The sequence below is a fragment of the Anabrus simplex genome, chromosome 3 (genome assembly GCF_040414725.1).
Source record: "Anabrus simplex isolate iqAnaSimp1 chromosome 3, ASM4041472v1, whole genome shotgun sequence".
In the NCBI taxonomy this organism is placed as follows: Eukaryota; Metazoa; Arthropoda; class Insecta; order Orthoptera; family Tettigoniidae; genus Anabrus; species Anabrus simplex.
Genome location: NC_090267.1, coordinates 321,475,827 through 321,503,672, shown reverse-complemented (window position 1 = coordinate 321,503,672; position 27,846 = coordinate 321,475,827). Strand labels below are relative to the sequence as shown.

The window sequence follows — 27,846 nt, the reverse complement described above, 5'->3', positions numbered from 1 at the left end:
TGCTCGTTTTATAAACATACTCGTGTCTTAATTATTATTGACATTATAGGCTTGTTATATAATGCACTAGGAACAGACTTATTTAATTATTGTATTTTCAAATAAAATTCACCTCTGATGTAGATACAAATCCGTGGATACCCACAACAAACATTACATACTGTCCATAAAAAGTAGAGGACATTATTTTGGTCGACTGCAGCATTTAACCAATTACTGTATAAGATACATCTTATTCCGACATGCTTTACAAAAGTAAGCTGACTATGTAATGAATCGTCACCACTACTCCTTTTACGAAATAATGAAACGTGTTATGTCGAAAACTAAAGTGGTCAACGATGCACGCAGTCTCTACATGACAAGCTCTTGTGATCGTCTCGTTTATGGCTGGTTTACACGTAGACAGTGTTTAGTACAGTAGTAAGTGGTAAGTTACTACTTAACTCACGTAGGCTAGTTTAAAAAAAAAAAAAAAAAAAAAAGCAAAGTCATCTCCGTACAGGCCATGAAGACCCTGGGAGGGGTGGAAGGTAAAGGCTTCCACTATCCATAACCTCGGCACGTGATGGTGTAGAGTGGTTAGCTCTACGCCCGGCCGCCTTTGGCCCCAGGAATTAACCTGGTACTCATTTCTGGTGTCTGGGTGAACCTCAGGCCATGTGCACCTCCAGAAGTGGAAATCTCGTTTCTTAAATTTTACGACTTCCTGACAGGGATTCGAACCCACGTCCTTCCGGACGAACCGAGCACGCCTTTACCACCTCGCCAGGCAGCCCCTAGTTTAAACGTACGACAGCGTTTAGTAGAGTGGTAAATGGCAATATCTCACTCAAGTCAGTTGCTTCAGTCGTTCTTGCGTCGTCAACTAGATCAGATATAAGATGGACGGCCATCAGCAACGTGTAAAACTTTTTAATGCCGTTATTCGTTGCGTGTCGGATTAAAATTTAGAGGAAGTTGAGGATTAGGTCACCAAGTTAAGAGAAAATAAGAATAGAAGTGAAAATGAATAAGCAGAAGGAATAATCTCGGAGCAAGTACAATTCTCTTTAAATAATTAGTCGAGGAGGATCGACAGGAATTCTGTATTTATTAATCGCCGGGCTGAGTGACTCGGACGGTTGACGCACTGGCATTCTGACTCCAATTTGACAGGTTCGATCCTGGCTCAGTCCGGTGGTATTTAAAGGTGTTCAAATGCGTCCGCTTGTGTCGGTAATTTACTGGAACATTAAAGAACTCCTGCGGGACAAATTTTCGGCATCTCGGCGTCTTTGAAAACCGTAAAAGCTATCGGTCGGACGTAAAACGAATACATTATTTATATGTTAACCTTGCGAATGTCAGAAGTAACATTTTATAAGTTACTGCATAAAGTTGAACCTTTGATATAAAAGACAATGCGTAGTACATTTTAGTATTCCAAAGACACTCGTACTAAACGTATTCACTACCAAATTTCAGAAAGTTATCTTTTGTCCATGTCGCTATTGTTTTCTCTGCGCCGATTTATAAAATATCCGCACTTCCTTCATTCGCGGATATTGTAATTATTTACAGTATATTACACCCAAGGTATTGAAATGGATGGATCTATTAACACAGTAAAATAGGCCTGACACCTACCAGAACCCCTACAGTCACAGGTTTATGAGGGAATTTCTCTTGCGACAACTACCGACGTATTGACGTTTGTTCCTTCCTTCCATCAATTGCGGGCAGGAGCCAGTTAGCCTTAGGTCAGGAAAATTTATACCTACTTCATTTAATTCTACTTCCATTTCTTTTTCGTTTGAACTTCCTTTCATGGTGTGAATATAATCTAAAGTTCTTTATTTATCTAGGATATATTTGTTCTAACAATAATATTGGCAGGTAACTGGATATTTTTCTTTGTTTCAAGTGCAAAACCTTAACCAGTCATTGACATGCTACAAAAACTTAAACACCAACAGGTGACACAGTAGAGAACCAATGGTTGACAGTTACGAAAATTATAAGTACATCATCATCATCATCATCATCATCTTTATTAGTAATTGCAACGTACGAATATAACATTAGAACATGGCACACTATATTCTTTAAAACTTTTAAGTGCATTCTTGTTCTCATTCAGATCAAATTTTGAAATAACATTTACATTCAGATTTTCATTTCCAGAAGGAAATTCATGGTCTAACATAGTCAGCGGATGGATTCCAAGGCACCAAACCGCACTTCCTAAAGCCGTTCTGGATGGCTGTTGAGAGGATGTCACTGAGCATCGATTTTAAAATCGGTGAAATCTTTGTTTTTCAAGATCGGTGAATCCATATTTTCTGTTCTCCATGAAATGACTTTCTGCTTCCAGCGGCCTTTCAATGATCCAAAAACAGAAACATCCATTGGTTGGATGAGATGCGTTGCGTTGGGATACAGGGCTATGAAAATAGCGCAAAATTCACTAGTGTGAAGAGTCATGTATGAGGAATGGCCATCGAGGAAAAGAATCACATGAAGATCAATATTATTACTGTTGAGCCATGGGTTAAATACGTTGGTGACAAAATTCATAACAAAAAAGTCCACCCACTTTTTGAACGGCCTATTCCCCAATCTGAGGGAACGCTGGCTGCAATTTTCTGATGGGATCTTTTCATATTTAAATGCAATTAATGAAGGGGCCGTCACACCTGCTGCACTGGACATTATTATGAGAGTTAAACAATCCTTTTCATCTGGATTTACCTTTTGGTAAGTCTTTTTTTCTCCTTTCTTTGCTAAAATTTTTCCTCATACCGGATTCCAAAACATCGCAGTCTCGTCTGCATTAAAAACCCTAACTGGATTATCTAGTACATCCAAAACATTTTCATCACGCAGGTAATTATATATACCTTTGAACCAACTTTGGAGGACTTCGGCTGACACTGATGTTTTGATGTTGTTAGGTTTTCTGGTGTTCGTAAAGAGATTGTGGGATGCCTATTCAATAGTGATTTAAACCACTTACGGCCAGATTTGAACTGGGACTTCCTATTTAATCGTAATGAAAGTTGCTTAACACTGTTTATTAATTCCTCTTTCACAATTGGAAAACCAGCCTTTGCCAAGAATTGAATCCAGTTCACAAGCACATCTTCCTCCTCTAGTAATAAAATAAAAAAGGGTTTTGGCCCAGTCGGAATTTGGTAATTTTGGTGGGTTACTGTAGTCACGTCCTGGTTCGTGAACCATGGGCAACGGCTGAGTGGCCTAGTAAGTGGTCCTGAGAGTTGGGATACCAGTTGGTATGGAATGGGAGTGGGCATCTCGAACTATACAATTCACCGGTGGTCCATAACCCGTTAGAGGAGAAATCCTCACTTGGACTATGTGCAAGTAGGGTAGCATCCTGCGTCATGAATTTGCTGAGTTCAGAACATTTTAAGCACGCCTCGGACCTATGGGAGTAACGGAGTCTCACTCCCATTTGACAGGCGAGGGACTCCTTGGAAACAACTTGGCGAACGAAATGGAATTCGATGGGGAGCCATCAATATTAATGGGGCCTATGGAAGAAAAAAAGTAGAAATGGCTGAGTCAGCAAAGAGGATGCATCTGGATGTGCTAGGAGTGAGTGATATTCGGGTAAAGGGAGATAACGAGGAAGAGAGAGGAGATTATAAAGTGTACTTGACGGGTGTTAGAAAGGGAAGGGCAGAGTCTGGGGTAGGGCTGTTTATCAGGAATACCATTGCACGCAACATAGTTTCTGTTAGGCACGTAAATGAGCGAATGATGTGGGTAGATTTGTCAGTTGGAGGAATTAGGACTAGAACTGTCTACGTGTATTCACCATGTGAGGGTCAGATGAGGATGAAGTTGACAAGTTTTATGAAGCATTGAGTGACATCGTGGTCAGGGTCAACAGCAAGGATAGAATAGTGCTAATGAGCGATTTCAATGCGAGAGTTGGGAATAGAACTGATGGATACGAAAGGGTGATTGGTAAATGTGGGGAAAATATGGAAGCTAATGGGAATGGGAAGCGTTTGCTGTGCTAGTATGGGTTTAGCTGTTATGAATACATTCTTCAAGCATAAAGCTATTCACCGTTATACATGGGAGGCTAGGGGTACCAGATCCATAACAAACTATATCTAAACCGACTTCGAATTCAGGAAATCTGTTAGGAATGTACGAGTTTTCCGGGGATTTTTCGATGACACAGACCACTATCTGATCTGTACTGAACTAAGTATCTCTAGGCCTAGGGTAGAGAAAGTGAAATCTGTCTGCAAACGAATAAGGGTAGAATATCTCCAGGACGAGGAAATTAGACGGAAGTACATGGATATGATTAGTGAGAAGTTTCGAACAGTAGACAGTAAGCAGGTTCAGGATATAGAAAGTGAATGGGTGGCGTACAGGGATGCTGTAATAGAAACATGAAGGAATGCCTAGGAACAACTGTGTGTAAAAATGGGAAAAGGCGAACATCTTGGTGGAATGATGAAGTGAGAGCAGCTTGTAAACGTGAAAAGAAGGCTTATCAGAAATGGCTCCAAACAAGGGCCGAGGCAGACAGGGCTTTGTACGTAGATGAAAGAAACAGAGCGAAACAAATAGTTGTTGAATCCAAAAAGAAGTCGTGGGAAGATTTTGGTAATAACTTGGAAAGGCTAGGTCAGAAGCCGTGAAACCTTTCTGGACAGTAATAAAGAATCTTAGGAAGGGAGGGAAAAAGGAAATGAACAGTGTTTTGAGTAATTCAGGTGAACTCATAATAGATTCCACGGAATCACTGGAAAGGTGGAGGGAATATTTTGAAAAACTTCTCAATGTAAAAGGAAATCATCCGGGTGGTGTTGCGAACAGCCAAGCTCATGGGGAGGAAGAAAATGATGTTGATGAAATTACGCTTGAGGAAATGGAAAGGATGGTAAATAAACTCCATTGTCATAAACCAGGAATAGATGAAATTAGATCTGAAATGGTGAAGTATAGTGGGAAGGCAGGGATGAAATGGCTTCATAGAGTAGTAAGATTAGCATGGAGTGTTGGTGAGGTACCTTCAGATTGGACAAAAGCAGTAATTACACCTATCTATAAGCAAGGGAACAGGAAGGATTGCAACAAATATCGAGGTATCTCATTGATTAGTATACCAGACAAAGTATTCACTGGCATCTTGGAAGGGAGGGTGCGATCAGTCGTTGAGAGGAAGTTGGATGAAAACCAGTGTGGTTTCAGACCACAGAGAGGCTGTCAGGATCAGATTTTCAGTATGCGCCAGGTAATTGAAAAATGCTACGAAAGGAATAGGCAGTTGTGTTTATGTTTCGTAGATCTAGAGAAAGCATATGACAGGGTACCAAAGGAAAAGATGTTCGCTATACTGGGGGACTATGTAATTAAAGGTAGATTATTAAAATCAATCAAAGGCATTTAATGTTGACAATTGGGCTTCAGTGAGAATTGATGGTAGAATGAGTTCTTGGTTCAGGGTACTTACAGGGGTTAGACAAGGCTGTAATCTTTCACCTTTGGTGTTCGTAGTTTACATGGATCATCTGCTGAAAGGTATAAAATGGCAGGGAGGGATTCAGTTAAGTGGAAATGTAGTAAGCAGTCTGGCCTATGCTGACGACTTGGTCTTAATGGCAGATTGTGCCTAAAGCCTGCAGTCTAATATCTTGGAACTTGAAAATAGGTGCAATGAGTATGGTATGAAAATTAGCCTCTCGAAGTCTAAATTGATGTCAGTAGGTAAGAAATTTAACAGAATTGAATGTCAGATTGGTGATACAAAGGGATTCAGTTAGGTGGAAATTGATAATTGATAATTTCAAGCATTTAGGTTGTGTGTTCTCCCAGGATGGTAATATAGTAAGTGAGATTGAATCAAGGTGTCGTAAAGCTAATGCAGCGAGCTCGCAGTTGCGATCAACAATATTCTGTAAGAAGGAAGTCAGCTCCCAGACGAAACTATCTTTACATCTGTTTTCAGACCAACTTTGCTTTACGGGAGCGAAAGCTGGGTGGACTCAGGATATCTTATTCATAAGTTAGAAGTAACAGACATGAAAGTAGCAAGAATGATTGCTGGTACAAACAGGTGGGAACAATCGTAAGAGGGTACTCGGAATGAGGAGATAAAGGTTAATTTAGGAATGAACTCGATGGATGAAGCTGTACGCATAAACCGGCTTCGGTGGTGGGGTCATGTGAGGCGAATGGAGGAGGATAGGTTACCTAGGAGAATAATGGACTCTGCTATGGAGGGTAAGAGAAGTAGAGGTAGACAAAGACGACGATGGTTAGACTCAGTTTCTAACGATTTAAAGATTAGAGGAATAGAACTAAATGAGGCCACAACACTAGTTGCAAATCGAGGATTGTGGCGACGTTTAGTAAATTCACAGAGGCTTGCAGACTGAACGCTGAAAGGCATAACAGTCTATAATGATAATGTATGTATGTATGTACGTATGTATGCCCTGTACCCTATACATCAGGGTCATTCTTGGTACTCCATGCCTTTTAGCTGCTGATTTCACCGAAGATCCATTTCTAACATCTCCCATTGCTTGCTCTATTTATCCGGAGCATAATTAAGAATTGTCTCCCCTTTTTAGTCATTTTGCGGCCTAAAACGAAAAATAGTACAACATTAGACTAAACTCCAAAACCTTAATAGCCGAATACATAGATAACCTAGGCTAATAAATAAATATTTAGGAATCAATCGATCACCAATAGCTGACACCTGAAAAACCTGAAGTTGACACCCCCTGTCATCTTTTGGTACGGCCCATTCAATTTCACTAAAATATCTACCAAAATATTCAGAATTTAAAGCATATTCTACCAGTAACAATAAGATTTCGAATTTAAGTTAGGTAGGAAACACCCATTATTGACAGGGGGTGTCAGCGAAAGGTTACAGGAGTGTTTCAATAAACCAATAATTGACACCCTAACGGAACATTATTTCCTCCCACCTTTTTTCACACTGAAAACAACAATGAGAATAACAAGTGTTAAACTTTCAGGATACATGACAGGATTTACTTAAATACGCGAACAAGAGGAATTATAATCAGTGAAACACACTCACCTGCTTACCAAATCCGAGAAGAAAACCATGTGCTGTTAAATCTTGCAACACGCGTCATCACTAAACTATGTCTATCTCCGACTTTAAACACATCATCTGATTAGTTCTCAGCCATTACCGCCAGAGGGCTGCAGCGTAGTTACCACAGAAATTTGAACTCTCATGTCTTGTCACACACCGTATGTTTACTGAGTATTCCCTAGGGTGTCAAGAACGAGTGAGCTGTCAATGACTGATGCCTTTACCCTACGGCTTTATGGTCTCAAGGCTTTTTATATAACCTTCATCCATACCACTGTCAAGGGTCACCTAACCACAAGACAAAAGAAAAAATATCAGTGAATAAGAGTAAACTTCATTATTTAGAAATTATCAGCAAAATTATCCGCACTGCGATACAGTTTGCATCCGCCAAGACACTAACTTTCGCGGCCGCATCCGTGCAGGGCTCTGTAACTATTTGTGGAGTGGCTGTACGGCTTCATGTGACTAAATCACGTACACGGGAAACGATTCAGAGAATCTCCACGAGACCAGACCAAGGTAGAAAGCGAAAAACTATGGCCAGAGAGGACCGCTATATGGTCAACTGTGTACTTCGACGAAGCACTGGTATGGCTCGGAAACTCCAAAATAATCTGCAGGCAACAACTGCCATTGGCCAAACCGTTCGTAACAGACTGCGAGAGCCAGGCTTAAGGTCACGAAGGCCTCGTAACGGTCTGCGATGAACTGGCAGTTCCGACTTGTGTGCAATGTGATGCTCACTGATGAATCGCGCTTTTGCCTAATGCAGTGTGATTGACGTCTGTAGATGTATCGCCGCAGTGGAGAGTGGTGTACAGAGGCAAGGGAGATGTTCAATAAATTTCCAATGTTTTTGCAATCATTTAAGAAAAGGCTAGGAAAACAAGAGACAGGGAATCTGCCATCTGGGCGACTGGCCTAAATGCAGATCAGTAGTATTTCGATTACCATAATTACACTCTTCGAGGCAGTGGTCCAGGAAGTGGACAATATGGTGCTGGGTCTGTCATGGTTTGATCTGGCATTACTATCGACGCCGAACGGACCTTGCGGTGATCAGTCAACTTACGGTTACCAGATACATGGAGGACATTGTGCTCGATCATGGCGCATGTCCATTGCATCGGTTATGGGTCCTCAGGCTGTGCTGCAACAAGACAATGCAAAGATGCATACAGCAGCCACCACCAGGCCTGCCCTCCAGATTCAAACCATGGAATGGCCCGCTACGAGTTCCGACCTCAGTCCCATCGAACACTTATGGGACAAGCTACATCGTTAAGTCCGACAGCGTCCAAAAGCCCCTCAGACACTTCAAGAACTTGCAAATGCTCTGGTCAAAGAATGGGAGAACATCTCCCAGGCAGAGATGCGTCGACTAATCAGATGTATGCCTCGTACATGTGCAGCAGTTATACAGGCAAACTGAAGGCATGCCCCACAATGAAGGGGCTTTGTCTTACTTTACGTGACAGTACTGGATGATTCCACTTCGGTTTATCTTGTTACAGTGGAAGCCATTTCTTTTCAGTTTCGACTCAGTTAATCTATAACTGTTAGGTACTTCAGTCTGTTGAAACTAATTTATGATAAAACATTTTTTTTAGAAAATACCAGAAAAACATTCCACAACAGATACCTGAAAAAGAAACAAATTAATGAAATTACAGTAGAACGATATATTTCGTTCTTGAAAGAACTGAAATGAGAAGCCCGTTCATATTCCATCCAATGACCAAGTTACAGCGTATAATGTATTCGGATTGTATTCTTCAGGGGGCGTACCAATAGCTCAGAGCTCAGGCAGGATCAGTTCCAAGCTAGCAAACAAAGGAGCTGGGCATGCCACTCTCAGATTGTAAGACAAGGCACACGTGCTTCAAAGAATGATACTTGGCAGATATTTCAAATTTTCCAGTAAGAGCATTTCGTTAGGGCGCTCCCCAAGCTTGCCAATGCGAGCAACATATGAACACGCATTCCGGGGCTGGAAACTGCTGTCAATTACACGAACAATGGCGTGTCGGCATGAATAATTAGGAATAAAAGGCCACCACGGGTAGCTGTTCATTAGGAAGATTTTTCAGAGCATAATGTGTGCTAATTGACTGTTATATAAGTTACAACAAGTTCGCTGGAACCGCTGGATTTATCTAGGTCACGGAAGACGAAGCAGCTTCAATGTTTATCGGTGAATCCCGCCCGGCTCGTTGATAGTTTCTGGCCATAAAAGCCAGGCTTCCCCCAGGCCTACCGTTTTGTCGTGTTTGTACCCAAGGGCTGAAAGCAAGGGTCGCAAGCGTGAACATAATTTACAGTTAAAGACAATAGATTCTTTGTTACTTGATTTTAACATGGGACGTTGTAACACAGAGCATGTTTCTGCTTTAATAAATAGACGTAAAATACGGGGACAGTAGATCGTTCTACAAACTTATTTAAACTAACGATCTCAAATCACTTTGAAGAGCGTAAACCTAATTATTCAAGCACGCGGAGCAGAGTGACTCAGATGGTTGAGACGCTGGCCTTCTGACCCCAAATTGGCAGGTTCGATCTTGGCTCAGTCCGGTGGTATTTGAAGGTGCTCAAATACGTCAACCTCGTGTCGGTAGATTTGCCGGCAAGGTGGACGACATGATAAAACAATTTAAAAACAAATGACGAAAAATTATTGTGGGTTTTTAAAATAATCAGTGGATCTAATTCGCAATGCCTTAGGCCTACTTTCCGATAAAATTATAGAAAACATAGATTATGGTAGAATAAGGCACTGCCTTAAAATGCAATAATATATATCATGCAAATTAATATTAGAAAAACACATTAAAATATTATATAGGGTTATTCACCTAACATGTTACACGAAAATAACTTCTAAACCGTTAAAAATATCGGCATTCTGTTTTCATATTCGTAAATGGTAATCAGGGTCTTGTAAAATAGCGTGCTACTTAGTCTCACCGAGATACTGATACTAACTCCATATTCTTAAATGGAATGTCACAAATTTATACAGCTGGCCTAAAAGTTCAACTGTGTACGAGTTCAAATATGTAAGTATTTTCAAAATCTGACAAGTACTTTTTGAGATATAAATAAGAACAGCATGCGCTGTTTCACATGCCGCATTAGACGGCGTGCAGTCGGGCACATACTGACGCGCAAGCAGTTTCCTGGGAGTGAGTTCAGCCTCAGAACGGATACCGGGCATGTATTGTAAACATAATGTGATGTACCGAGGTTAGGAAAACAACAGATGGGGAATCTGCCACCTGCGCGACTGCCCTAAATGCATATCAGTATTGATTGATTCATACCGTAACATACCCTGGTTGTGCAAAATTATTGTATGACCGGCAAACACACAACGGGGAAGGGAGATTAATTTTTTTTTTTTGTTTCGTTTCGTTTTGACATCCATGTGTAATAGGCTGCGCTCAGTTTAGCGTCTTTTCCTACGGATGGGAATGGGAAGGATTTGGAAAGGACGTCGGTCGTGGCCTATCCCAAAGGTACCTATCCGGTATTTGCCTGGTGTTGAACATGGGACTCCATGCAAATCACTTTCATGTTGGGCGAGGCAGGACTCGAACCTGCGCTCTCGCGAATGCAGAGCAGTCTGTCGAGTTTTTTAATCACGTGTAGCGGCTAGCATTCGTAGCTGTCGCCGCGGTGGTCCGGGTTAAATTCCCGGCTCTGATAAGCCATTTAATTCTGGTTGGAGGGCTGGAACGGAGTACACTCATCTCTGTGAGGCAAAACGGAGAAGAGGTGGGTTCGGTACCCATCTCACCTATCCAGGAAGTGTTTCTGTGGTTTCCCACCGCCACTCCAGGCAAATGTCGGGATGGTTCCTTACTTACTACAACGGCCGCCTCCGTCCCAATTCCTCACCTGAATTACAAATACAGTATACTACTACAGACACCACAATAACACAGGTTATCAGACACATTCTAACACACATACAGTATACACACACACACACACACCCAAGCACATGGGGCTACACGACCACGATGTCCAAGCCCCGGAAATGAAATAACAACAATTATTCCCTGTACCCCTTCAAGTGTCTTAATCACGTACGTCTGGAGAGGAGCCCGAACAATAGGATGCATTACTAAAAGTGCGAACGTATAAGCATTACTGTTCTGGAGTAGACTTAGTGTTTGAAAATGTGGATTTTATCATGCAATCACAGTGTGAATGACACACGTCCTGCAAACAAATGGAAATAGTGAGATAAGGTAGTGTAGCTGCTATTAGAGGGCGTAGGATGGGAAGGTCTTGTCCGCCCTGTTCTCCTGGAAAACGTACCCCTTAACATACGACAGGATATGTGGTTCCAGCACGACGGTTCTTATGCCCACTATTCGCTTGTAGCCCGGCAAGTCTTAAACGAGATATTGCCCGGTCGATGGATCGGACGTGGAGGCCCCATCAGGTGGCCAGCACGGTCACCTGATTTGACACCGCTGGACTTTTCCCTCAGGGGTACGTGCACGGACATAGTCTACGCGTAATCTCCAGCAACATCACAGGATCTCAAGCGACATATTATTGCAACATGTGCTGCAATGTCGGGGGAAACTCTTCGGTCTGTGACATTATCCCTCGCGACACGACTGCAAATGTGCATTGCCACTGATGATCAATATTTCGAGCACACAATTAAATAGACACAATGTGTATGAGGATCACCGAGACGCAGTCCGGCTCCATGACTAAATGGTTAGCGTGCTGGCCTTTGGTTACAGGGTCCCGGGTTCGATTCCCGAAAGGGTAAGGAATTTTAAGCATAATTGGTTAATTTCGCTGGCACGGGGTCTGGGTGTATGTGTCGTCTTCATCATCGTTTCATCCTCATCACCATGCGCAGGTCACCTAGAGCGTTAAATCAAATCGAAAGACCTGCACCTGGCGAGCCGAACTTGTCCTCGGACACTCCCGGCACCAAAAACCATACGCCATTTCATTTTTTACTGAGACGCACGTATTCAAACATCACCCACCTCGTATCTTCACTGTTGTGATAATTCAGCCTCCAGCCAATCAACGACTGGCCACGAATGGCTTTGCCACATAAAGTACTGAACTCATTGCCAACATGGTCTCTACATACAAAATGCCCGCCTCATAACAATTACACTGACGAGACGTTGTTATGTTCCCATTCCTACGCCCTTAGGATCATTTCCAATGAAGTCTACCTCCGACATTATTCATTTGCTTTTCTGGAAGGAGCTCTTCCGGTGTTTTGCGTCATGCTTACTCCTCAACTGATACAGTAGTATGTACTGTACACTAAAACCAGTGACAATTATAGCTTTCGTTATGTTCCTTTCAAGGCAAAGTACTTACTTTATTCCTTTTAAACACATGAACCCTCCGTGTCCTGTTATGACTTCGCTTGTCATACACACTTTACAAACCCATCACATGTGTACGAGGTGCTTACATGCCTGGTATCCGTTCTGAGGCTGAACTCACTTCCAGGAAACTGCTTGCGCGTCAGTATGTCCTTGCCCGACTGCACACCGTCTAATGCGGCATGTGAAACCGCGCATGCTGTTCTTATTTATATCTCAAGAAGTACTTGTCCGATTTTGAAAATACTTACATATTTGAACTTGCACGCAGGTGAACTTTTAGTCCAGCTGTATGAAATTGTACCGTTCCATTTAAAAATATGGAGTTAGTATCAATATCTCGGTTATTGATCACCCCATGACACTAACAAGGGAACATCGACAATGGTCAAGTCGCCGATCGCAAAGAAACTTGGAAAACACATTGAGGTGCACGTAAAAACGATGTCGGCATCAATTTTGGGTGCCAACATTCATTAGGGCGTTAACTACGGGGCCTAAAAGTTGCGACATTTCAAATTCCGCGCGATCAGCGATGAATACCTGCTGGCCAATGCTAAGCCTGCACACTGCGTGCTTGGAGACACGCCTCTGCACCTCCTCCCCTCCACGCTCCAATTGGTTCGACACCGCCCGTTTTCTTAGCTGTCGAAGAGAACCGGTGCTGCACTTTGGGTAATCTATCAGCCTTCGACATACCTCTCCTTTGTAATTTCCACATTGTATTAGTTTACGTTTTCTGAAATGTTTATGAAAACGTTTGCACCTGGCGAGTTGGCCGTGCGGTTAGAGGCGCATGACTGTGAGATTGCATCCAAGAGATTGTGGGTTCGAATCCCACTGTTGGCAGCCCTGAAGATAGTTTGCGTGGTTTCCCATTTTCACACCAGGCAAATGCTGGGGTTGTACCTTAATTAAGGCCACGGCCGCTTCCTTTCGACTCCTAGGCCGTTCCTATCCCATCGCCGCCATAAAACCTATCTGTGTCGGTGCGACGTAAAGCAATTAGCAAAAAAAAAAAAATAATAATGGCGCCTGTTGTTAATTGTGTTTTGTTTCGGTTTTCTTTTCACTATTTTTTAATGTTTCGAATAGACCAAAGATTGTTTTTGTTTACTATCATTTACTGACGGGGAGTTTGCCCGATGTAATGTAGGCCTATACGGAGTAATTTATTGTGTTGCCTTGTAATTGTACCAGTTCGTGCAATAGCCATTTAACTTTTTGCGTATATAACTGCCATTATACCCAGAAGACTGTAGTGTGATACTTTAATATCGGTACTTGTTGAATACATAGACCTTCGTCAGCTATAACGCAAAAGTACCGGTACAGTAAGACTACAGGCCTGCCTGTGATTACTGTATATCTACTGCATATATAAATGCAAATCTTTTTTTATTTTTCAAGGCTTTTCTTATTACGTCAAACTTTACTACATTCCATGTCATACTCATATCGAAGTTGCCTATGCATTAAATGTATTTATATTCGACAACCATTGCTGCAATTGAAATGTGTTGTGCCTGTCACTGCAAAACATTAAATAAATCGTTCAGTACAAGCACAAATAAAAACATTCTACCTATAGGCCTATTCCTTATACCAGAGTACGCAACACGGAAAATACCAGTAGTTTCAAACTCGGAGTTTATAATTGTTGTTGTTGTCGTCCGCGATGATGTTTCGTTATGACACGACTGATAGCGTACACAAAATGGGTTGGGGTGGGGGGGAAGGGGACATAAAATGAAGATCTGGACCTATAACCAGGTTTTGATATCCCGAGGTACCGAATCTCATTACATTCAATGAGATCCTCTACCCGGGCACGTAATTTCTTTACATACAAGGTATTTAACGTTGTTTAAAGGCGGGAGATTTATTTAGTGGTGGACGATTTAATTAATTCCATATGTATGTCAAATCTAAAGGACACTACTGACAGCTTTAAGGCGTTTTAGAAGTAAATAATAATTTAAGCGTAGGTAGGACGCAGTTCACCATCTCACGTTTGACCACGCCCGGTGGTACTTTTTTTTTTTTTGCTAGGGGCTTTACGTCGCACCGACACAGATAGGTCTTATAGCGACGATGGGATAGGAAAGGCCTAGGAGTTGGAAGGAAGCGGCCGTGGCCTTAATTAAGGTACAGCCCCAGCATTTTGCCTGGTGTGAAAATGGGAAACCACGGAAAACCATCTTCAGGGCTGCCGATAGTCGGATTCGAACCTACTATCTCTCGGATGCAAGCTCACAGCCGCGCGCCTCTACGCGCACGGCCAACTCGCCCGGTCCCGGTGGTACTTAACTCGGAGTTGTACCCACGAATGTGACAACTCACCGGAATTAGCAGGAATGAAAATGTGACATTTGAATAAAATACGGGTATATTAGTGTAGGTTATTTATTATCATTGTGTGTGAAACGGAACGTTATTTAAAGGATTTCAATAATTATAGTACGAAAAGAAGCAAAGTATAGAGCCGGTCCCGTTGAGCAGCTAAGCAGCCGGCAAGCGCGGGGAAAAGGGAAACGTGCGGTGGCGAACCAATTGGAGCGTGGAGGGGAGGAGGTGCAGAGGTGTGTCTCCAAGCACGCAGTGTGCAGGCTTAGCATTGGCCAGCAGGTATTCATCGCTGATCGCGCGGAATTTGAAATGTCGCAACTTTTAGGCCCCGTAGTTAACGCCCTAATGAATGTTGGCACCCAAAATTGATGCCGACATCGTTTTTACGTGCACCTCAATGTGTTTTCCAAGTTTCTTTGCGATCGGCGACTTGACCATTGTCGATGTTCCCTTGTAAGTGACACGTTGTTTTATAAGCCCATGAGTACCATTTACGAATATGAAAGCAGAATGCCGATATCTTTAATCGTTTAGAAGTTATTTTCGTGTAACATGTTAGGTGAATAACCCTGTATACAAACACAAACTAATACAGAGTTAATAGAATGAAACGTAGCAAACAATATTATAAATACTACTAGGAAATATTACGTTTATAGATGATAAACCAAGTATCCTTCATAAAACGGATGACGAGGTAAGCTGACTGCTCGTCATCTCGTAGGATGAGGGAGATGGTACTCGGGAGTCTCAGATTATGGTGCAGATCGGCCAGGTCCATGCACGCCATAAGGAAGTGTACCACGGTAAGATGATCGCCGCAAGTACGCACCGGAGGGGGTTCTGCTTTCAGTAAATAGGAGTGCGTTACTATACCGTGGCCGATCCGAAAACGACATAACAGCACTGCTTCCCTCCGACAAGCCCGAAGTGGTAGTCCTTCATACCTTCGTTGTTCCTTTTATCGCCCTCAGCTTATTTGGCAGTGGGATGGCCTGCCACTCCATCTCCCAATGGGACATAACCAAATGTCTCAGCTGAGAACGAATATCACTGGCTGGAACCTTGTAAGGCAACGGGGGAAATGTAACAGCCTCCTTGGCAGCCTTATCACCTAACTCGTTTCCCTCTACATCCATGTGGCTTGCGAGCCACAAAAACGTGATTCTGATGCCGGCATCCGAACACACAGCCAGCAGGTCCTGTATCCGCTGTGCCAGAAGGTGCCGAAGGAAACATGTATCAATAGATTTGTGGCGAAACCACGTCATCCCTCCGCCACTGGAACCTAGAGGGCAGCAATTGGACCTCGCCACACTAGGCAACGCCGGTGAAAGCGTGTAGACTGTCCGTCTTCTTTATGATTTCCATGGCAGCATAATTAAAACAAGATATAGTAAACAAATACATCGAGTGCCTTTCTACATATTGTTATCTATGGATGGGATTGTAGGAAACAACAATGTAAAGTTCCGACAGAATAAAAATGCAGTTCTATTGTATGTTGTGTGTACTGTAGCTGGCAAATCGGTAAGTGTAATGATCCCCACAGATTGTATCGACCTCAAGCAGTCAGAACACAGCAGAAAGTGCCGGCGCTCACGGACAGCGTGTACCGCAAAGCTTTACAGATAGCGTAGAGCTCTGCTGTGTACACATTACGGGCTTCCTGGAGAAGAAAAAGAAACCTGTTATTGTCGACAACGAACGCAGAGCCTACTCCCGATTCTGCTCTCGAACCATCCGTGTAAACAACGACTAAATCGGGATATCGGCCAACAACAGACAGAAAGAGTCACCGATAAATGGACGGGTTTGTGTTCTCCATCGGGCCGATGTGCAAATCTACAATTATTTCAGGTCGTCGTATTATCCACGGAGGTCCCCTACTTGGTCGTCTAACAAGACAAGGAACCGAAGGTATATAAAAAAATATGTGAATGCTAACCAAGCGTATTCCAACCAGCTGCGTTGGTCGAGAATAAGCAGCGTAAAGCCGACGGTTTCCATTGTGGAATACACAGGGATAGCTTGGGTGAAGTGGCATCTGTCGCAAATTTGCAGCATAGGACAAAGCAATTGCCGGCGCCTCAGGTGTAAAGGCCGCACACCAGATTAAGCGAGCAGGCTTGCAATGGGACTAGTATGACAAGCTCCCGTTGCTAACCTAACTCAGCTATGGTGGATTCTATTTAGTTTCGCAAGGACGCTTTGCCTTGCTGATCCATATACTGCACTGCCGTAGTCCAACCTGAACAAAATACGTACCCTATAAAATCGTAGGAGAACCGTGCAGTCTGCTCCCCAAGTAGTGCCACTAAGAACAAAATAGTCAGCTTCTTAGTGCATTCCACCTTTAACTGCCACACGCGTGGCTCCCACGATAATTTGCTATCGAACAGGAGCCCAAGAAATCGGTAAATGTGAACTACAGGAAGAGAGACATATCCTAAAAAAAGGCTCAGGATGGGAGTGAAGAGTGCGCTTCCGGCAAAAGTATACAGCAGAGGTCTTTGCGGTTGAAAACCGAAAGCCATGTTCTAAAGTCCACTGTTCCACTCTCCAAACAGCTTGCTGTAATTGTCGCTCTCCGACTGCCATATTATGCGAGCTATAACGCAGAGAATATTCTACACATAGCGATGGTATTACTGCCGAACCAGCAGCAGCGACAATACCGTTTATGTCAACCGCGAACAAAGCGACACTAAGAACCGATCCCTGTGGGACTCCATTTTCTTGAACGTGGTATTGCGAGTACGCCCTCCCCACTCGGACACGGAATAGACGGATGGACAAAAAAATCGCAAAAAATACCGGCAAGTTACCTCGGAATCTCCACTGATGCAGGACCGAAACGATACCATATTGCCATGTGATGTCATAGGCCTTTTCTAAGTCAAAGAAAACTGCCACCAAATGCTGTTTTCGGAGAACATCCTGGATAGAGCACTCCAGGCGTACCAAGTGGTCAGTAGTCGAACGAGCGGCTCGAAAACCACACTGGTACTGGGACAAAAGTCATTTTTCTCCGGACACCACACAAGTCGACGATTCACCATCCTCTCAAATTGCTTACACATACCGTTAGTAAGACAAATAGGTCTGTAACTTCCTGCATACTTAGGATTTTGACAGGCTTGCGGACAGGAATGACTATGCCTTCTCCCCACTGTGACGGAAACTCACCTTCGATCCAGATTAGGTTGAACACACGAAGGATAGAAGAGACAATCCTCACTAAGGTGTTTCAACATCTGGTTATGGACACTGTCCGGTCCGGGAGAAGAAACCTTGCGAAATGCCAAGGCGCTGCGGAGTTCCAACTCCGCAAAGGGCACATTATAGTTCTCTGAAGCTTGAGTGGCAAAACTGAGGTGACGACGCTCTGCCTCCCGCTTCAGAGCGAGGAAATCACGATGGTAATTCCCGGAGTCAGACACATCCGCGAAATAACTGGCTAGATGATTAGCAATCAAGAATTGCCTGCAATGGAAATTCCCGGCACTGAAGATGATCCTTGTATACCCGAAATACGTCACACTAGAGATGACGGTGTATGTGACGTCACAGACGACACGTATTTCTCCCACGAAGCTTTCTTATTCTGTCAAATGTCCGACTCGTTGGCTGAACGGTCAGCGTACTGGCCTTCGGTTCAGAGGGTCCCGGGTTCGATTCCCGGCCGGGTCGGGGATTTTAACCTTAATTGGTTAATTTCAATGGCACGGGGGCTGGGTGTATGTGTTGTCTTCATCATCATTTCATCCTCATCACGACGCGCAGGTCGCCTACTGGAGTCAAATAGAAAGACCTGCACCTGGCGAGCCGAACCCGTCCTGGGATATCCCGGCACTAAAAGCCATACGACATTTCAATTTTCAATTCTGTCAAATAAGAACTCGCGCCTTAGCGCGGAGTTTTTTAAATGTTACCAAGCTGGCCACAGTAGGCTGCCTTCTGAATGCGTTTATGAGCGCGACGTCGTTCTTTTATAGCTGCTACAATTTCTTCGTTCCACCAAGGAACGAGTTTTCTTCGAGGAGTCCCTGAAAGGATGGAATGGACTCCTCAGCAGCAGCAGCTGCAGCAGGAATAACTTGTGTGATGTAAGTTATATCGTCGTCTACGCTCCGGCTATTCTCTTCATTAAACACAGCTAACGATGTAAACTTTGGCCAATCAGCATGTTTAAGAATCCATCGGGGATGAACCTCGTTGGATTTCTGTTTCAACCAAGTAAGAACGATGGGGAAATGGTCACTGTCACAGAGATCGTCGTGTGTATTCCACCTAAGCAGGGGAACAAGCGCCCGGCTGCATAGACTAATGTCTATGCGCGAATATTTAAGTGCCGTGCATCGTGCTAAAATACGTCGGTTCACATGTATTCGAAATGCATATGTCCAGCTCTATCATTAATCTCTCCAACTCCCTCTGGGGTAAGGCATTATATAGTCCCATAAAGGATGGTGGGCATTAAAATCACCCAACATGAGGAAAGGAGGTAGGAGCTGATCTATGAGATCAATTACCGTACGCCATTAATGTTAAGAGGTTGACCTGGTGGGAAATAAACATTACACACTGTGCTATGACAGGCAGCAGTATTCGTACCGCAACTGCTTCCAGTGGGGTTATTAGTGGAACCACTTTGCTGTAGATGTCAGAATAAACAAAAAATACCAATTCCACTGGAAGCTCGGTGGGCATAATTTCGAGCTGAAAGACGACAAAGAGATCTGCATTTTTCAGTCTGAGAGGTGTCTCAAGTGCCATCTCTATAACTTTTCCATAAAAAAGGGATGACTGGTGTTAAGCCATATGAAGTAACTCAAGGTAAGAGAGTGGGAAAACAGGTTGATTATAATCTATGGAATAATCTATGCAACATGGCCAAAAGACAGTGAGAAAACAGGTTGATTATAATCTATGGAATAATCTATGCAATATGGCCAAGGGCATTACCTCATAGGTACCTTAGTGAAGAGTGAGGCTGTAGCAAAGCTGACTAGACAGTCTTCAGACTCCATAGAAATTTTTGATGAAATGATCTGAATCCCTGACATGACATTTTGCCACCTAGTAGTTAGTACAGTTCTTCAATACTGTGTGTAGTGGAGTTGATGGCACTCACAATAGGCTGCATAGGAACATGATCTTTATGTATTTTAGGTAAGCTGTATAATCCAGAAGTAAATAGACCTACACATACGTAACACGAAATGCAGTTATTATTCTAAACTCAAGGAAGACAACAGATACAGTTGACTAAAACAGAAAGATAAGTCATCATTCACGAAAAACATTCTCTGCTGGACGGTGAAGACATACACAACAGGTACACAGATAGACTCCCAACAGTACACAACCATACTTAGGTACAACAGAAAGCCATCAAAATGTTCAAACACCAAGACAATTTCAACAAGGAAGAAACTGAATCCACAGGTAGAACAGTGCTTGAATACCTATACTAAAAACAATAAATGTAATGAAGCCAGTGAGAAGCACGAGCACTGAACAGCAAGAGGAAGAAACGATCAATTAGGAGTCGCTCATCACCACAGCAGACTGATCAGCACAGAAGAATTATGGACCTCGCAGAGAACATCTCATATCAGACGTAAGGCTTTTCAGGCGTTTGCTCTATTAACCAGCGTTTCGTCTTAGGTCTGACACTAGACTCATCAGAGTGGGATGTGTCAGACCCTACCCACTGACGCGGGGTGTATGCAGGTGAACTTATCAGAAGCCTATTTATGAGGCACAGTCTGATAACTGCATAGGGAGATAAGTGTCCACAAATAGGCTTCTGATAAGTTCACCTGCATACACCCAGCGTCAGTGGGTAGGGTGTGACACATCCCACTCTGACGAGTCTAGTGTCAGACCTAAGACGAAACGCTGGTTAATAGAGCAAACGCCTGAAAAGCCTTACATCTGATATGTTTTTGACATGCTCTATTGGTGAAAAATATCTAATTCCCTCCATGGGAATTTAGAATTTTCCATAGAGAACATCTCATCACTGCTATACACAATTAGTGAGCACAGAAATGGTTTCGGTTCATTAACGATCTTCAGAGTAAGATAACCTTTAAAAGTACCACGCACAGCATCTGGTGAAACAGTGGGATCCTCAAACCCAACTGGACTAAGGTCTACAAGCCTGGGAAACTTTTACTATCATTACAATGCCAGTCATGAAAGCCTAAGGGCTACTATAATTTCTAACATCATTTATAAATCAACATTAGTGATTAGTAACAAACATCTACACTGAATGGCATTTTATATGTATTATAGGCCGTGTGGTTAGGGGCGTGCAGCTGTGAGCTTGCATCCAGGAGATAGTCTAAAGGGAACAAGGGAGATAGTGCGCTCGAACCCCACTGTCGGCAGCCCTGGTTTTCCGTGGTTTCCCATTTTCACACTAGAGAAATGCTGGGACTGTACCTTATTAAGGCCACGGCCGTTTCCTTCCCATTCCTAGGCCTTTCCTGTCCCATCGTCGCCATAAGACCTATCTGTGTCGGTGTGACGTACAGCAAATAGCAAATATATATATATATATATTATAAGTGTATAGATTCAAATAGCTAAAAGGGTGAACTAATGAGAAGTTCCCTCATTTTCCCCAATTTGTGTTAAATTGTATCAGTTGCTTGTTTAATGTTTTCTAAAGCTGGTTTAATTTGTAACAATTCTCTTAATATGATCTAGAGTATATATAACTTCCATGTGTTTAAGACCAATGTATGAAAAATATGACATGCAGTACAAACAAGTCTTCTACCTATCAATTAGAAGCCATTAATGAGGCTAAAACACACGCAATTAACACTATGATAAAAAAAATGTAACAATTCGTTATACACCGCACCAACATAGATTGGTCTTTTGGCGACTATGGAATAGGAAAGGCATAGGAGTCAAAAGGAAGTGGCCGTGGCCTTCATTAAGGTACAGCCCCAGCATTTGCCTGGGATGAAATATGATAAATTCATATGGAAAGTGTTGATTGGCTGATTAAATTTAGCTTCCTTCAAAATAAGCGTTACCAATACTGTTTAAAAAGAAAATCACAAAAAGTGTAGATAACACCCTCCACACCATGGAAATGAGGATACTTCAGTGGATGATGAGCTTTCCCTACATGACCACATTAGGAACTCTACCAACACACACCATATTGGTGTTCAACCAAATTGGAAAGGTCCATGGGAACAGGCTTTCCCGATAAGAGGAGAGAGAGCTGTAGGCCTACCTAACATGGGTGCCCATGCCCGGGGGCAAGGTGGGGACGCCCCCCGCCCCAACTCTAACGAAAGGAAAAAAATCTAATATATTCAGGTGGTTTCCTTTCAAGAAAATTATCATTAAAATCGGTATTTATTACATAGAATTGATAGGGCATACCGTGTGTGGTATTCTACTGTGGAATAAAAGTTGCCATTCATCTTCCAAAATATTAAAAATACTCCCAGGTCTAGCCCCCCTCCCCCGCCCAACAAACTGTCCTATGGGCACCCTTGTTACCTAAAAATGATCCACGACACTTTACCATCAGCAAATCATGTGAAAAAGACCAGTAGATAATCTACACAGAGATGATAGGAAACTGTAAATCAATACCTGAAAATAGTCCATCTATGACCAGACAATGAAGCAGATTATGTTAAATGCCATAACAAGACCCACAAAGCAGACCCTGCAATGGCAAAATCCAATGAAGAAAAGTACGGATTTGAAAAAGTACATTTTTCTTTAAATCTGTACAGGTCATAGGAGAGAAAAAATTGACCAAGGGAGGTCTGACAAGGAAGATGAAAGAATAAATCCGAGCACAAATAAGGGGACTCAATACCAGACTCCTCTAGCCTACGGTATCATGATATGAAACTTGTAAGTTCAAAGAGCATGAGGACTTTGGGGGTCGAAATCTTCAGACCCATGACAGAAGATGAACTAAGAAATTAAATTTGTAAAGTAAATAGGGAATCTGTAAAAGTAAGGTCACATTAGCCAGGAGAAATGAAGTCTCTCAAGGCTTCACAAACTTAATCCCATTCAGTAAAAGACAACAGACAATTAACCAGCACACATTAAAGAAGGGAAATATGAAAAGAGAGAAACCTAACACTGTCAAGCTCAGCTGGTGTCCAACGACCATCACATGCAACTTGAAAATCAGGGACATACTGTATACAATCGAGGGAATTATAAATTGTATGTATGTACGTCAACCTAGTGAACTACACGGTGACGTGCATGCACATGCACAGCAATAAAGGCTCTTTAATTTTTATCATCTATCAGCACTGTAACAAGTAGTATTCACTGTTGGTTAATCATAGGCCAATTTTTTAATCTCTTAATTGTTAACATTGTTTTTGATTGCAATTATTTGGAGGGTACATAATATGGAAAAGATTTTATCATGATCAGAGATGATGATGTGTTTGTTATTTTAACAGACCAAAAACAGAGGTCATCAGCTCATAATTAAATAGAAAAATTGATTGATAAATGTAATAATCGTTCTAATTTTAGCAAGACTGGTGGAATGAATAATGAATAATACAACAGCCATGCAACTCTTTGGAGTATCCTCAATCGATAAGAAAAAAGAGGTTTGCAAATTCTACCCACAAGACAGTAAACAAACCTTGGTTAATAGCAATGTAACGTAATTTTTAAGACAGTTTTTAAGACAGTTAAGATTACTTGTAACAGTGGCATTTAGCTGAATAGGCCGATATGCATAATCTCGTGATCAGACCAAAAAGACAATAATGCGTTAACTTACGCAAAATCAAAGCTGATAATATTCCAAACACAGAACCTACACATAAAATCTATACCAGTCCTCAACAAATAAACATGACAGCTCTCCACTTAGAAAAGTATGATGTTATTAAATGTCGCATGTATGGTATACAAGTAACATACGTTAACGCATAAACGAATTAGAAATGAACACAAATGTTAAATGATAGCAAAGGAACAATCGTAAAACAAATTAACTTCACCTCCATAAAAAACATACATATTCAATCTACAGGTCATTTAACAATAGTAACGAAACATTAGGCTCCATCATACTAGGCAGGTATTAATAAAGAGCGCGACAGTTCGACATATCATAATGCACATACATTAACAGTGAACATATAAGCTTTAAAAAGACAAAGGCCAACTTACCCCTTCTGTATGACAAGAAATATAAGCTATTCCACCGCTGTCACTGTCAAGAATATGTAAACAAACGCGTTGCGCGAACTTCCAATGATATAATTTTTAAGTCTTTTGAATACGTAATGCCAACCTAATGTAATGTAAACATTGAAGTATCCATTACTCCCTTTCAGTATTTTAAACTTGTATTGAAGTTCGAAGTACCGCTGTTCTCCACTCATACACTAAAACTGTAATTATTGTCCCTGCTATAATAAACTATACCATAGTAATAATTGCAATACTAATTTCATGAAGATATGTTTACTTCCGTAATGCACAACATATTGGTACCGCGAATTCCCAGCGTATAAGAGCCCCAGCGGATTACGTAAAATTACACACAAAAAATCCGTCGCAAAATTCACTTTCATGCACGTCAGTGAAGAGGCGTATCGGTATCAAATATGATACGCACCCTCCTGGAGAAAATAAAAAAGAGACTTCTCATAGAAATCGTACAAAACCTCACAATGACGCATATAAATTTAACGATAAAATTACCGATCTAATATTCTTATACCCGGCGAATTGGCCGTGCGGTTAGGGGCGCGCAAGCTATGAGCTTGCATCCGGGAGATAGTAGATTCGAACCCCACTGTCGGCAGCCCTGAAGATGGTTTTCCGTGGTTTCCTATTTTCACACTAGGCAAATACAGTAGAGTCTCGTTAATCCGAACTAATTGGGACCACTGCCTCTCCCACCCTGCCAGCCAACATTCTGATGGGCATTTTTTTTTTTTTTTTTTAAATTTTGAACTGGCTAACCATGATATCAGACCATATGGATTAACCAGAAAATATTGTCTAATAATAATGTTATTGTTTTTACATCCCACTAACTACTTTTACAATTCAGGAGATGCCTATGTGCCGGAATTTTCTCCCGCAGGAGTTCTTTTACGTGCCAGTAAATCTACTTACACAAGGCTGTCGTATTTGAGCACCTTCACATACCACTGGACTGAGCCAGGATTGAACCTGCCAAGTTGGGGTCAGAAGGCTAGCTCCTTAACTGTCTGAGGAAAATAGTTTCTACAATACAGTAGTGTACATACTGTAATTTGAAATGTCCATTCTTTAGCAGTTACATTAATAAAATACTGTATAAAATTATGGTAGGGTAGTTAAGAACCCGTAGAGGAGAAAACGACAATGAAAATCACATTAGCGAGTGGATGGAAGCTGACTGTCATCAATTACAAACAGACCAAGAAATTGTAGCTGTGGTGGAGAAAGAATCTGGAGTTGATGAGGAACAGAGTGATGTCGAAGAAGACCACAATGAACAACCAGTGTTACATTCAGATGCTGCGGCCGCCTTAGAACTTGCCGTACGCTACGCCGAGCAACACTCCGCTGCTACGCCCACTGATGTGATTTTTATAAGACGCTGGTTTAACACTGCATCTTCGAGTAGGTGCCAATCATTACGGCAAAAGAAACTAACAGACTTTGTAAAGATAAACGACCAGTGATAGATGGTTTATGATGTGTAATTATGTTTACATTAAGTTATTCTAGTAAAATATGACTAATAAAATGCAAGTAAATCTTCATTCTATAATAATATGTTGTTTCATTTCAATAAGGAGATTTTTTTTAAAAATTGAATATTTCAGTTCGGATTAACCGGACTTTTGGACTAACGGGGTTCGGATTAACGGGGCTCTACTGTACTGGGGCTGTAGGCCTACATTAATTAAGGTCACGGCCGCTTTCTTCCCACTCGTAGGCCTTTCCTATCCCATTGTCGCCACAAGACCTATCTGTGTCGGTGCAACATAAAGCAAATTGTAAAAAAATATCTTAAAAAATCAATAATTTGTAGGGATTGATCTATTTCTATCTTTTTGGTTTTTATATCATTAAAACTTTACTATCTTCACATCAGAGTTTAAAGAAACTGGATTATGTGGCATGCTTTCTGAGATCCGAAGGTTTTGAGGATTGTTGAGAAAGCTGCCTCATACGGGCAATCGGTAATGGAGAATTCCGGAAAACCTCACTATTTTACTCCAGTAGGCTGGACATATTTTTCTCAATCCTTATTATGCTCTTCCACGTGTATGTTAAACCATTGTCCCATTTCTCTACAGGATTGGGTGTGAAGTGAGGTGAATCTCCATAGCAAGATTTTACGACCGGATGCCCTTCCTGATCTCAACCTTATCAGAAGAGTTCATGACATGAAATGAATGACATGATATATGATATTAGGAAGGGAGAGGGTGAAACCTGGTGCCAGCACATAGCCTACTCCTGTTGAATAGCACCAAGGTGTCTGCTCAAGAATTAACATCCAATGGACGATTGACCATTAAGAGCATCATATGCCCTCACTCCACATAAACACTGCAGAGAGATTTGGGATTGAATCCAGGCTTTTCACACGCAATATAGTGATTAGAAATTGTATACCACTGCCTCTCCCACCCTGCCAGCCAACATTCTGATGGTCAATTTTTTTTTAAAATTTTGAACTGGCTAACCATGGTATCAGACCATATAGACTTGACACTTCAACTATCATGGCCACCAGGTGGGCACATGCTCTTTCTCTTGATCCTGTAATAATAAAGAGTGGGGGCTCTGCAAAGTAGTACTATTGGACGCTCTTCTTATACAGTAGAGTCTCGATAATTCAAGGTAATTGTGGGGGAAGGTATCTCGGATTTGGAATAACTCGGACTACATGGAAAAACACAGGGAAAATCATTAAACAAGAAGAAAATTAGCAATGATTAAAGATAATGTCCTGTATTGTCATTTTTTACAGAGTTATGGCATGGATTAAAGTTACTTTTTGAAAAAAGACCTTAATTGATTTCTGTTTCTGAATATTACATTGTTTCTGTGCAGCAATGTCACACCATCGCTTGAAGTGCAGGGTACTGGTGGAAATTGCCTCTGGTTGTTGTTCAATGTAGCATAGTGCCACCTCCAACACAGTGAGACCCTCACAACGAGACATTTTTGGCACTGTCTCTTCTAAAACTTCTTCCTCACTATCTTCTGTTGGTTCATTCAACATTTCAATTATCGATGTGTCTGTAAGTTCATACTATTTATCACTCTTCAGCAATTCTGTAACTTCGATTTCACTAGCATCTTTACATCCGGGTATCTGTGAGATTAATTCTGACAAGTTTGATATTTCATCATCAATGCTTTAATCAGAGTTACTGTCAGAAGACATAACACTTCCGAAAATTTTCTTCCATGATTTCATAAGTGTCTCTGGCTTCACTTCGTCCCATGATTCTGCTAGCCAATACGCTATGTCGCTCATTGTTAACTGTTTGAAGAAGTTTGTGATGTTTTCCTCTCATGTTCTGTTGCTTCCAGGAGTGATGTAGCAGGCTGTGCTGATACTTCTTTTATAGATATTCCAAAATGCACTGATCCATATGTTGTATCTCGAATTCCATTACATACTAATTCCTGTTCATCTGGATGTGATCCTGCATTGTGCAGCAATAAACCTGATTTAATAGGCATATTCCTCTTTCTCAAAAATGTTCTAGTTTCAGGCACATATTCTTCAAAGAACTACTTTTTAAATATCTGTCTATCCATCCACTAGTGCTCTTTAAGAGCTCTCGGCTTAACAAACTTTCCTATGATGACTAGCTTTAATTTATGATTGCCAGATGCATATCATCGGCAGTGGCAGTGGCTTTAACTTCTTTCTGAGTAATTAACTTCTTCCAATAAATTCACTTCTGCCTGTGGATGTACTTTCGATGGTACATTTTTACAAAAAGT

General features: G+C 41.9%; 1 protein-coding gene across 1 annotated transcript in view; it reads right to left on the bottom strand.

The window, feature by feature from the left end:
* Positions 1–24,083, bottom strand: part of LOC136866305 (influenza virus NS1A-binding protein homolog) — a 361,110-nt gene extending 337,027 nt beyond the window's left edge. Inside the window, exon 1 of the mRNA XM_067143147.2 lies at positions 24,046–24,083. The gene's annotated coding sequence lies outside the window, so the exon portion shown is untranslated. The remainder of the gene's footprint in view (positions 1–24,045) is intronic.
* Between the last annotated feature and the right edge of the window lie 3,763 nt (positions 24,084–27,846).